The sequence below is a fragment of the Castor canadensis genome, chromosome 9, assembly GCF_047511655.1.
Source record: "Castor canadensis chromosome 9, mCasCan1.hap1v2, whole genome shotgun sequence".
Taxonomy (NCBI): Eukaryota; Metazoa; Chordata; class Mammalia; order Rodentia; family Castoridae; genus Castor; species Castor canadensis.
The window spans coordinates 46,220,912-46,233,640 of NC_133394.1; the positions used below are offsets into that span (position 1 = coordinate 46,220,912).

A 12,729-nucleotide genomic window follows, 5' to 3' on the forward strand; every position below is an offset into this window, starting at 1 on the left:
TGCTGTCACCCCAGTCTGAGCCATCAGCAACTCATGCATTGATTCCTGTAGTAGGGTAGCAAGAAGGACCACTGTAAATCTAGCAAATGACCTCCCCGCCCTTGCAATTCTTTTGTCCTGGAATTTCAACATAGCACTCCCTGGCCAACTTGTTAAAATACAGGTTTTATTGTTACTTTTTTTTTTTTTTTTTTTGAGATAAGGTCTCACTAGCCCAAGCTGGCCTAGAACTCATGATCCTCCTCCTTCAGTTACCTAAATGCTGGGGTTACGGCCGGCCATGTGCTACCTTGGCCAGTTTATGCTATTTCCTTACTCAAGTCACCAAAACCCACACTAAGTCATTAGCTAAAATTTGCTGTCTGTCAAAAATATCCTTTCTTCTTTTTAACAGATCCTCAAACGTTGAAAAATGTGTTTGCTTTTATAAATGTTACATTAATTATTTCCTATAAATAACTGCCAACTCCTTTTCATACCAAAAGAACTGACGATCTGTTGTTCTCACCACAGCTGTTAGCTCAAGACTGAGTGCAGCCAGCCCTGGAAGCACCCTGGCTGCTGTGTGCTGGAGCATATTGCACCAGGCTCTGGCTATGACTGCTCTCCACTGTTGCTATGGGCTGCATATGGGCGCACACAATTAGCCTAATCACAGTCGTCCTGACTATGCTTTTACAGAGATATTTTGAAGCGATAATGAGAAAAGCATTTGAGAAAACAGGTTAAAATATATCTTGGTAGTCATTCTTCTCTGAAGTTTGCTCAAAGGTAAAAGTCAAGTTTAAGAATAAATAAATGGTTGGGAGCCAGTGGTTCACGCCTGTAATCCTAGCTATTTGGTAGACTGAGATCAGGAGGATCACAGTTTGAAGCCAGCCCTGGGAAAATAACTGGAAAGACCCTATCTTGAAAATACCCAGCACACGCAGGGCTGGCAGAGTGGTAGAGTATCTGTCTTGCACGCATGAAGCCTCGAGTTCAAACTCTAGTACTAGTATTAAAAAAGAATAAATACCCTAGTAAGAAGAATAAATAAATAAATTTTCAGAAACTGAAATAGCGTTATAGTTACATGGAAGAACATCCTAAATTCTAGAACTTAAAGTGTGGGACTTTTAAGAGTAAAAATGTGTTGGAGATTAAAATACTGTCAAAGTTTCTTGACTCATGGCCTAATTCTTTTTCTCTCTCCTGTACATATTATCAACTTGGTGGTTTGTATTCAAATGATTATAAGGTGGCTGCCTTTTCCTTCTGCCCTGTGTTCTTATATGATTTCACTGCAGTTTTAACTAAGTGTTACTAACACAAAGAAAGGGCCAGATAGGACCAGGGCCCGTGTATGATCTGAGAAAAGAAAGTTCATGTAAGTATGGTCCAAATTTCCTATTTATTTAAAAATTCATTTTATTTAAGGGGTTAAAGGATTACATATATTTATATAATTATAATGTTTATTACTTATGTCAGGTTCAGTGCAAATGATTTTTGCAAGTTATTCTACTTAGTGTATACAAGAAACATGAGGATATCTTTCACTGATGTTTTATAAATGGATATGCACAGACCTAGAGATATTAAGGAAATGTCTAGATTAACAGCAAGGACCAAAATATAGAGCTGGATGACTTCCAAAACCTTGTTTTTACTCATCATAGTCTATGGATACCCTAAAATATTTGTGCCAATAAGCTCCTCCCCAAATACCTGGTGGCATATGATTGTAACATAATATCAAAAAAAGACCAGAAGAAAAAAAAGACTGCTGGAGAAAGAAAAGCAGTTCCCAGTAAAAACTACTTCCCCAGAAAACAGGAACCCGTTTGAGTGTCAGTTTTAAAATGTGATGCTATAATTTTGAGGATGTAGAGACAATGTCTAGGCTCCACAGCCAGTAGCAGTCACATATGTTTTTCTATGCAGTTCCTAAATCTGTAGAAAATTGTTAATTTTCTATTTCAAATTAGGAGTATAAGAATTTCTAGTGCCTCGGCTATTTTATCTGAGAACATGTAGCACACTGAAAATTCTAATAAGTTAAAAAAAATCTTGAAAACTTACACAACATAAAAATTATCATAAATTTAAATATTTTTATATCTAAAAACTAACATTTCCATAGACACTATGACAACACGAGAAAAGAAGTGTGTGTGTGTGTGTGTGTTCACACATGTCCATATGAGAGAAAGCAGTAAGAGAGAAGCTGATAGGATGTGGAAGTGTGTGGGCAGGGAGAAGAGGAAAAGAGCAGGAGAACTAAACGCTCAACAGAAGTCATGTCAGAGGTGCTTGTTAGGTATACCTTATCCATCCCATGTTGTCTAAAGGATGTGAACAGGGTCTGGGGGTGTGGCTCATGCTTGGCAAGTGCCAGGCTCTCTGTTCAATCCCTAGTACACACTCAAAAGAAAATTAATATATTCTTTCATGGAGATTTATTATTTTTTCAAAAAAAGCTGAAAGGACAAAAATGTTCAGTTTCAGTACTACTTCCTAACCCTCTGCTTCCTAATAGTGCCTCCTATCCCTCCGCCAAATAAAATCAAGATCATTAATTATTGTGAAATTACTCATACAACATATTTGGTTCAAATTATAATGATTCTTGCTGTTCTATAAACTCAAATTTACCACTTGGCTGTTCTTTACTAAAACTCGTTATGGAGCTGAGGCAGTCAGTCATATTGGTAGAACTCAGTGGACTCAAACAACACTCATGTCCTTGCATGGTCCCCTCCCACAAGGCCACTGGACTTGGCTATGTGATTTGCTTTGAGTGATTAGTATGTGTGATGCGAGCAGAGTCTTAATAAGCTCTGTATATGGGATCTGACACTTGGAAACCACCTGCTGTGCTAAAAGAAAAGTATGGTTGGACTACTGAAACACAAGAGGCAACATGGAGAGATACTGTGCAGGATGAGAGGTCACCTTGACATTGAATCACCAGCTGAGCTCATGGCTAAATGGAAATGCATGAGCGAACTCTGTTACATGTGAGTGAAAAACATCTGACAGAACCAAATCAAGTCACAGAACCATAGTAAATAATGAACTGATACTGTGCTGAGCCCCTATGCCTGGAATGGATTCTATATTGTTAGGCAACAATAGATAAATAAACAATAATGACCTAATCTGAAATGTGGAATTTCCTCAAGTAATTCTTTCCATATCATAAGCAATTTGTAGCAGAAAAAGAATGAATATGGCCTAGAAAATCTGAGAGAATTTGTATAGCTCTCTGAAACTGAACATAGTAGGGCAAGGCTGCCAATGTTATCATAATACTAATATAGTAATTCATAGAGAACAGATTGTATTGTGTCCTTGGAATCATTACTTGTCAGTTCTGAGCAACAGTTCTGGTTATAAATGAAGCAGATTTTGCATTTTTAGCTTTGCTGTGTTACAAGGATGGAGGTAGTTGGATTTGGTTCACATTCTGGGATGTAAAAATGGCAGCTTGTAAGTCAGCTCCTTTTATATTCCCATCAGTAGTTAATTAGAATTCACAGCTAGAGCAAGCACTCGCCAAGTTAGGTCATGTAACATGCCAAACCTTCCCAAAAAGAGCGATGCCAACATGGAATTCATTTGTAAATTAAAAAAAATTATACTAGTATTGGGACATTTTAATAGTCAAATGGCAACACTCTAGAGAAATTTTAGCTCAATCATTCCTACTGAGTCTTTTATGAAAAAGCTGTGGATTTCTAGAGAAAATTTCAAATATAAAACACAGAAACACTGAAAACCAAATTCAAACCAAATTAACAGTTGTGCAAAATCAAAAGCACATCTGCCTGTAGGACTTGTTTTCCTTGATCTCTACTTCCTACAACACAATTCACACAGTTAATAAAATGACACCATCTTTTTTCTTTGTCTTTGCAATATAAAATGAATTAACTTGAGCACATTTGAAAAAATTAAGCAGTCTTGCTTCTTTGAAATATAGATCCATGTATATGGTCCATTTTATTTCAAATTGAATAAAAGTACAGATAAATTTATAGAAAAATCAATGTTTTGCTGTGTTTTGGTGGTACTAAGGTTTGAACTCAGGGCCTCAGGCTTACTAGGCAGACTCTCTACCACTTGTGCCACTCCACCAGACCTTGTTTACATTGGGTATTTTTAAGGTAGAGTATCACAAACTATTTCACTAGGCTGGCCTTGAACCACAATCCTCCTGATCTTTGCCTCCGGAGTAACTAGGATCATAGGCATGAGCCACTGGTGTCTGACCACTTTTTTTTTTTTAATTGTTGAAGACAATAGTCTTACATACCATTTGTACTTTGATTTTTCATATTTAATATGACACTTAAAATTTAGGCATGAGAGTTTGGTTTAGCTAGCTAAGGTCGGGCATAGAAGCCACAGTTTAAGTTTAAATATTTGAACATATAAATTTCTAAAACCAATAAAGGAATATGTATTTTTGAAAATTATTTGGCATTATGCCCCATTAATAAATGTTAAGTAAGCCTTTACTCAAAAATTAAAATAACTTCTACAACAGAAATTGAAAAATGATTTTATTTTATTTATTTAGTTTTAGGTGTTACTGAGGTTTGAACTCAGGGTTTTGTGCTTTCTGCTAGGCAGGCCCTGTACTGCTTGATCCAAGCCTCCTGAAAAACTACTTTAATAAAACTTCAACTGTTTTCTCCATATTGACAAGAAAATCTACTTTTTCAACTTAATATTAACTAACATTAAACTATATTTAAAAGCAATTCAGGGCTGGTGGAGTGGCTCAAGTGGTAGAAGACCTGCCTAGCAAGTATGAGGCCCCATATTCAAGCCCTAACACTGTAAAAACAAACAAAAAAAAATTCACTTTAAAATAATTCCTTGTTTATATTTAAGAACAAGAATTGAAAACTAATCTCTTTAATTGATTAATCCCTTTATTGCTCTTACATGACAACTTGGTGGGAAATGCAATCCACACTAATTTAAAACCTACAGCTAAAGCACACAAAAAAGTCATTTCATCTATGATCAGTCCTTGAGGACACAGAAAATCAACTCTGTGACCACTGTCTCCATTTTTATTCCCAATTTCCCTCCTCATTTCTGATTTGAGATTAAAAGTCAAGTTAGATGAGTTTCAATGTCTCCGAGCTCTAAAGGATTAGATTAGTTATATTCGGGACTGACAAGGAGAAACTGTGATGTCTTCTCATAGAACCAGATTATTCAGTGGAGTTTCTGGCTGGTCAAAAGATCTATTCTTGGGAGAATTTCAACCACAAGTACAAAGATGTGGTCAGTGACTGCTGGTATATAGTTATCAGCAGCACTGACCAATTGACAGAACAGGCAGCAGCAACTTCTTTTGTTTGAAAGAAGTCAAAATGGCTAAATACAGAATCTTGGAGATGGTTAAGGACATTAAAAAAAGTCAATAGATAATTCATTTGAAACTCTATTCTGATCTTTGTAATAGAAATAAACATGGAAGGAAAAATAACAGACTTAGTAAAATCTGGAAATGTTGATTTTCTTTGATGCTTCTACATCTTCCAATATTTATGCCATGCTATCACATGGACATCCTTTTTTTTTCCTTTTATTATTCATATATGCATACAAGGCTTGGGTCATTTCTCCCCCCTGCCCCCACCCCCTCCCTTACCACCCATTCCGCCCCCTCCCTCTCCCCCCTACCCCCTCAATACCCAGCAGAAACTATTTTGCCCTTATTTCTAATTTTGTTGTAGAGAGAGTATAAGCAATAATAGGAAGGAACAAGGGTTTTTGCTGGTTGAGATAAGGATAGCTATACAGGGCACTGATTCACATTGATTTCCTGTGCATGTGTGTTACCTTCTAGGTTAATTCTTTTTGATCTAACCTTTTCTCTAGTTCCTGGTCCCCTTTTCCTATTGGCCTCAGTTGCTTTTAAGGTATCTGCTTTAGTTTCTCTGCATTAAGGGCAACAAACGCTAGCTAATTTTTTAGGTGTCTTACCTATCCTCACCCCTCCCTTGTGTGCTAAAGCTTTTATCATGTGCTCAAAGTCCAACCCCATTGTGGTGTTTGCCCTTGATCTAATGTCCACATATGAGGGAGAACATACGATTTTTGGTCTTTTGGGCCAGGCTAACCTCACTCAGAATAATGTTCTCCAATTCCATCCATTTACCAGCGAATGATAACATTTCATTCTTCTTCGTGGCTGCATAAAATTCCACTGTGTATAGATACCACATTTTCTTAATCCATTCGTCAGTGGTGGGGCATCTTGGCTGTTTCCATAACTTGGCTATTGTGAATAGTGCCGCAATAAACATGGGTGTGCAGGTGTCTCTGGAGTAACCTGTGTCACAGTCTTTTGGGTATATCCCCAAGAGTGGTATTGCTGGATCAAATGGTAGATCAATGTCTAGCTTTTTAAGTAGCCTCCAAATTTTTTTCCAGAGTGGTTGTACTAGTTTACATTCCCACCAACAGTGTAAGAGGGTTCCTTTTTCCCTGCATCCTCACCAACACCTGTTGTTGGTGGTGTTGCTGATGATTCCTATTCTAACAGGGGTGAGGTGGAATCTTAGCGTGGTTTTAATTTGCATTTCCTTTATTGCTAGAGATGGTGAGCATTTTTTCATGTGTTTTCTGGCCATTTGAATTTCTTCTTTTGAGAAAGTTCTGTTTAGTTCACATGCCCATTTCTTTATTGGTTCATTAGTTTTGGGAGAATTTAGTTTTTTAAGTTCCCTATATATTCTGGTTATCAGTCCTTTGTCTGATGTGTAGTTGGCAAATATTTTCTCCCACTCTGTGGGTGTTCTCTTCAGTTTAGAGACCATTTCTTTTGATGAACAGAAGCTTTTTAGCTTTATGAGGTCCCATTTATCTATGCTATCTCTTAGTTGCTGTGCTGCTGGGGTTTCGTTGAGAAAGTTCTTACCTATACCTACTAACTCCAGAGTATTTCCTATTCTTTCCTGTATCAACTTTAGAGTTTGGGGTCTGATATTAAGATCCTTGATCCATTTTGAGTTAATCTTGGTATAGGGTGATATACATGGATCTAGTTTCAGTTTTTTGCAGACTGCTAACCAGTTTTCCCAGCAGTTTTTTTGAAGAGGCTGCTATTTCTCCATCGTATATTTTTAGCTCCTTTGTCAAAGACAAGTTGGTTATGGTTGTGTGGCTTCATATCTGGGTCCTCTATTCTGTTCCACTGGTCTTCATGTCTGTTTTTGTGCCAGTACCATGCTGTTTTTATTATTATTGCTTTGTAATATAGTTTGAAGTCAGGTATTGTGATACCTACATGGACATCCTTAATGATCAGGAATATTCAAGAAGAACGAGACTGCAGTACTGGAGAAGTAGCTCAGTGACAGGTAGAGTACTTGCCTAGCATGCATGAGGCTCTGGGAGGATCATTCCCTTCCATTGACAGAGAGAGAGAGAGAGAGAGAGAGAGAGAGAGAGAGAGAGAGAGAGACAGAGACAGAGACAGAGACAGAGTCAGGGATAGAAAGAGAGAGAGTGACTGCTTTTTTGCTCTATCTCACCATATTCGCTGAACCTGGTCAGAAACCTTGGATGAGTATGAGAGAAGTAAGGGAAGACAGACATGGAAAAGTAAAGGTATCCCTGAAGTTTCTGATGAAGAAATGTTACTTCTTCAATGAAAAAAAATGGAATAAACTTTTTTTTAAATGGGGGTGGGATAAGCAAGAATAAAAGAACATTGAAGTGTATTTCACAGTAAAGTGAACTATGGCTTTGTGAACTTTTGCTTGAGTTATACATGCACATATACACACCTTGCACACTGGGTAATAATACAAAACCTTTTTTACACTCTAGGGCACAGTAAAAAAAATACTGATATGCACTGAATTAGAGGATCATTTAAGAAGATCCTATAAAGTCCATTTCAGTTAAAGTCTACATTTTGATATTTGTGGAAGATTTTGGCTTATAGTAAACACTATAAAATAAGCAATATAGTTATTCCCAAATTAAAGTTGAATGTAACAGGAGACTTTTCCCTCTTTAACACTTCAACAAATTAGAGGTTAATAAATACCACTTAATTTTGGAATTGTTTTTAATGACTCACTAGAGAGAAAAATTAAAACATTTATCGTGCCAAATTCTTGAAAACATTAAATGAGCAGATGAGTTGCATTTCTGACAACAGCCCTCGCAGATCAGTGAATGAGAAAACTTAGTACATCATCCTCTCTATGCAAATGACTACCACGTTATCTTAACTCTCACAACCAAATTTTCCCTAGAGATTCACCATCCCAAATGCTCTCATTTCTTAATATCAGACCACAAATTCTAAAGTTGATACAGGAAAGAATAGTAAATACTCTGGAGTTAGTAGGTATAGGTAAGAACTTTCTCAACGAAACCCCAGCAGCACAGCAACTAAGAGATAGCATAGATAAATGGGACCTCATAAAGCTAAAAAGCTTCTGTTCATCAAAAGAAATGGTCTCTAAACTGAAGAGAACACCCACAGAGTGGGAGAAAATATTTGCCAACTACACATCAGACAAAGGACTGATAACCAGAATATATAGGGAACTTAAAAAACTAAATTCTCCCAAAACTAATGAACCAATAAAGAAATGGGCATGTGAACTAAACAGAACTTTCTCAAAAGAAGAAATTCAAATGGCCAGAAAACACATGAAAAAATGCTCACCATCTCTAGCAATAAAGGAAATGCAAATTAAAACCACGCTAAGATTCCACCTCACCCCTGTTAGAATAGGAATCATCAGCAACACCACCAACAACAGGTGTTGGTGAGGATGCAGGGAAAAAGGAACCCTCTTACACTGTTGGTGGGAATGTAAACTAGTACAACCACTCTGGAAAAAAATTTGGAGGCTACTTAAAAAGCTAGACATTGATCTACCATTTGATCCAGCAATACCACTCTTGGGGATATACCCAAAAGACTGTGACACAGGTTACTCCAGAGACACCTGCACACCCATGTTTATTGCGGCACTATTCACAATAGCCAAGTTATGGAAACAGCCAAGATGCCCCACCACTGACGAATGGATTAAGAAAATGTGGTATCTATACACAGTGGAATTTTATGCAGCCACGAAGAAGAATGAAATGTTATCATTCGCTGGTAAATGGATGGAATTGGAGAACATTATTCTGAGTGAGGTTAGCCTGGCCCAAAAGACCAAAAATCGTATGTTCTCCCTCATATGTGGACATTAGATCAAGGGCAAACACCACAATGGGGTTGGACTTTGAGCACATGATAAAAGCTTTAGCACACAAGGGAGGGGTGAGGATAGGTAAGACACCTAAAAAATTAGCTAGCGTTTGTTGCCCTTAATGCAGAGAAACTAAAGCAGATACCTTAAAAGCAACTGAGGCCAATAGGAAAAGGGGACCAGGAACTAGAGAAAAGGTTAGATCAAAAAGAATTAACCTAGAAGGTAACACACATGTACAGGAAATCAATGTGAATCAGTGCCCTGTATAGCTATCCTTATCTCAACCAGCAAAAACCCTTGTTCCTTCCTATTATTGCTTATACTCTCTCTACAACAAAATTAGAAATAAGGGCAAAATAGTTTCTGCTGGGTATTGAGGGGGTAGGGGGGAGAGGGAGGGGGCGGAATGGGTGGTAAGGGAGGGGGTGGGGGCAGGGGGGAGAAATGACCCAAGCCTTGTATGCACATATGAATAATAAAATAAATTAAAAAAATTTTTTTTTTGAAAATTCATTTCTTACATAAAGTATTTTTTTCAAACTTAATTTGCCTTATAGATAGGAAATATGTGAATTTGAAATTCCACCAAACACTAAGAAATGCAATGTAGATCTGTAGCTGGTTACAATTGTAATATACAAATAATTATATTACATTTTATTATCCTAACCTTTTTTTTTTCTCTATATGACAATTTTGATGCTGAAAATACTTCAAAACATCTGTTTATTCCTCTGAATAGCAAACACAAATGAACACATGAAAAAAAAAAGCATTCTTTCATCTTAGGCTCCCAGTTAAGGAAAACTTGAAAGTTGTTTATGTACTTACTCATGAATTAGGTATCATTTGACTAATAAAGGTTATTGACAGATACACCCACAGGCACTGCTACAGCAGTCTGCCTCTATCAGGGACCTGGTTATATATTTTTGGTTAGAATAGTTAGTTAGGCTAGGTCATTTCTTTTTAAATAAAGAATAATTATAGTAAGACACAATTGTGCACACCTGTAATCCCAGTTACTTGGGAGGTAGAAGCACTTGGAACTTTGGAAGCAGGAGGATCATGAGTTCCTGGCCCAGTCAAGGCAAAGTTATGGAGATCTTATCTAAAAACAAAATGAAAACAAAAAGGCTGGTGGCTCAACAAGAGGATTGGACTATGAGCACATGATAAAAGCGAGAGCACACAAGGAAGGGGTGAGGATAGGTAAGACACTTAAAAAACTAGCTAGCATTTGTTGCCCTTAACGCAGAGAAACTAAAGCAGATACCTTAAAGCAATTGAGGCCAATAGGAAAAGGGGAACAGGTACTAGAGAAAAGGTTAGATCAAAAAGAATTAACCTAGAAGGTAACACCCACGCACAGGAAATCAATGTGAGTCAATGCCCTGTATAGCTATCCTTATCTCAACCAGCAAAAACCCTTGTTCCTTCCTATTATGGCTTATACTCTCTCTACAACAAAATTAGAAATAAGGGCAAAATAGTTTCTGCTGGGTATTGGGGGGGAGAGGGAGGGGGCGGAGTGGGTGGTAAGGGAGGGGGTGGGGGCAGGGGGGATAAATGAACCAAGTCTTGTATGCACATATGAATAATAAAAGAAAAATGAAAAAAAAAAAAAGGCTGGTGGCTTAGCTCAAATGGTGGAGTACTTGCCTAAGAAGTATAGTAGGCACTGGGTTCAACCCCCAGTAATACCAAAAAAAAAAAAAAAAAGTTGTACATTTATCATGAATTCAAGCTGTAAGGAATGTCATATACCTCAAACATTTGGTGCGTTTGCCTATTTCACAGACATCTTAAACCAAAGATCTTGTGCCATACTATCCCCAAGCCTGCTCCACTCATGGTCTTCCATTTTCCCAGCTGTCCAGGATTAAAAACCTTGGTGCAATTCTTGACTACTGTCTGTCAAGGCAAAATCAATCTGAAACCAAATCCTTTAAAACATACATAGGGAAAAATAAAAATATTTGTAATTGCGTGTGTATATACACATAGACACAAAAATATATAATCAAACCACGTTTCACTTCTTCTACTATCACCAGCCTGTTTCTTGGAATATCTCAGGAGCTTCCTATCTCATTTCTGGTTTTCTACCCTGCCCACTCATTGTCTTTATCATGGCAGCCTGATAATCCTGTTAAAACACAATCTGATTACTGTCTGTGCCTAAAATGTACCTCCCTCCATTACCTCCTGATCTTTCTTGCTCTTTGCTACTCTTCCCCCCGTCCACTGTGCTCACCTATGCTGGTCCCTGGCTGTCTCTGGAGCAGTACAGGTGAGCACCTGCTGCACTTTACACTTGCTTTGCCAGATATTGCATGGCTCACTACCCCACGTCCTTCAAATCTCTACTTAGCATTTGAGAGTAACTGTTTTTGTAAATAAAGTTTTATTGGAACCAGAGTCATGTTCATTTGTAAATGTATTATAAACAGCTGTTTTCAAGTGAGGGCTTCAGAATTTAATATATGCAACAAAGAATTGTGACCAGAAAACTGAATATACTGATTACTTGACATTTTACAAAAGTGTATGTGGATCCTTGGAGAGAGAACAAGATTGTTGAAGGACAGAAAACAGCTGTGAGAAGGCAGAGTATGGCATGGATCATGTATGTGGCTGACTCTAATCATCAAAAGTGATGGTGGGGAGAGGGAGGAGAGACAGTTACCACATAATAAAAGAAGCATGAGTCAAAAAGTGCTGATCATTCAGCCATTTTTCTTGAGTATTTTATGCTGGAATTCATCTACGAACAAGTAGATGTGGTCTCAACCATTCGAAAATCACTGGAACAAAACCCCTTACTAATTTTGTGATTCTGCACTCTAGATTATTGAATGTGTAGCTAGACTATACTCCAACAATTTCGTTTTATAGTCTTTTAATTGTCCACTCCTATAGGAGAACAACACACCATGACTATGTAGCAAACAGTACAAACAGAGATAGATTATCATAAACAAATTAGAAAATGTCTTTATCTGTAGCTATAAAATCAACTGTCTTTATCCAATGACCAAAAGAGTTCATCAAACACATAGTTCCTTGGTTCTTCTGTTGAGAAAAGTTAACAAGTTGTTTAACTTGAAAGACAAAATGACTGGTAAACAACCATTCTTCTGTGGCCTGTCTCAATCCATTAAACACAGGACAGCCATCTTTTCAAAATGCAAATCTGATTACATCACACTCACCCAGCTTAGCATTCTTCTGTGCTTCTTATTGATTTTATGTTAAGAAGCAAACTCCTTAACATGACCCATTTATCATATAATTTATCACTTAATCTGGGACTCTTTGAAAGTGAGAGTAACTTATTTTTACAGCAGGATAGCCCCTGAAAAAGATGTTAGTGTGGCCACTGCAGCCTCAAGGCCTATCTCTTCTACTTTCCTCAGGTTATCCCTCACTCTATGCCCTCTGGTTCCCTCCAGCAACAGGAGTCCTCTTTAGACAGGTTCTCTCAGTTCTC

The 12,729-nt window shown here is 37.5% G+C and overlaps 1 protein-coding gene across 20 annotated transcripts in view; it reads right to left on the reverse strand.

The window, feature by feature from the left end:
- Camk2d (calcium/calmodulin dependent protein kinase II delta) overlaps positions 1-12,729 on the reverse strand; it is a 294,100-nt gene that overhangs the window by 154,491 nt on the left and 126,880 nt on the right. The gene's annotated exons all lie outside the window — the stretch shown is intronic.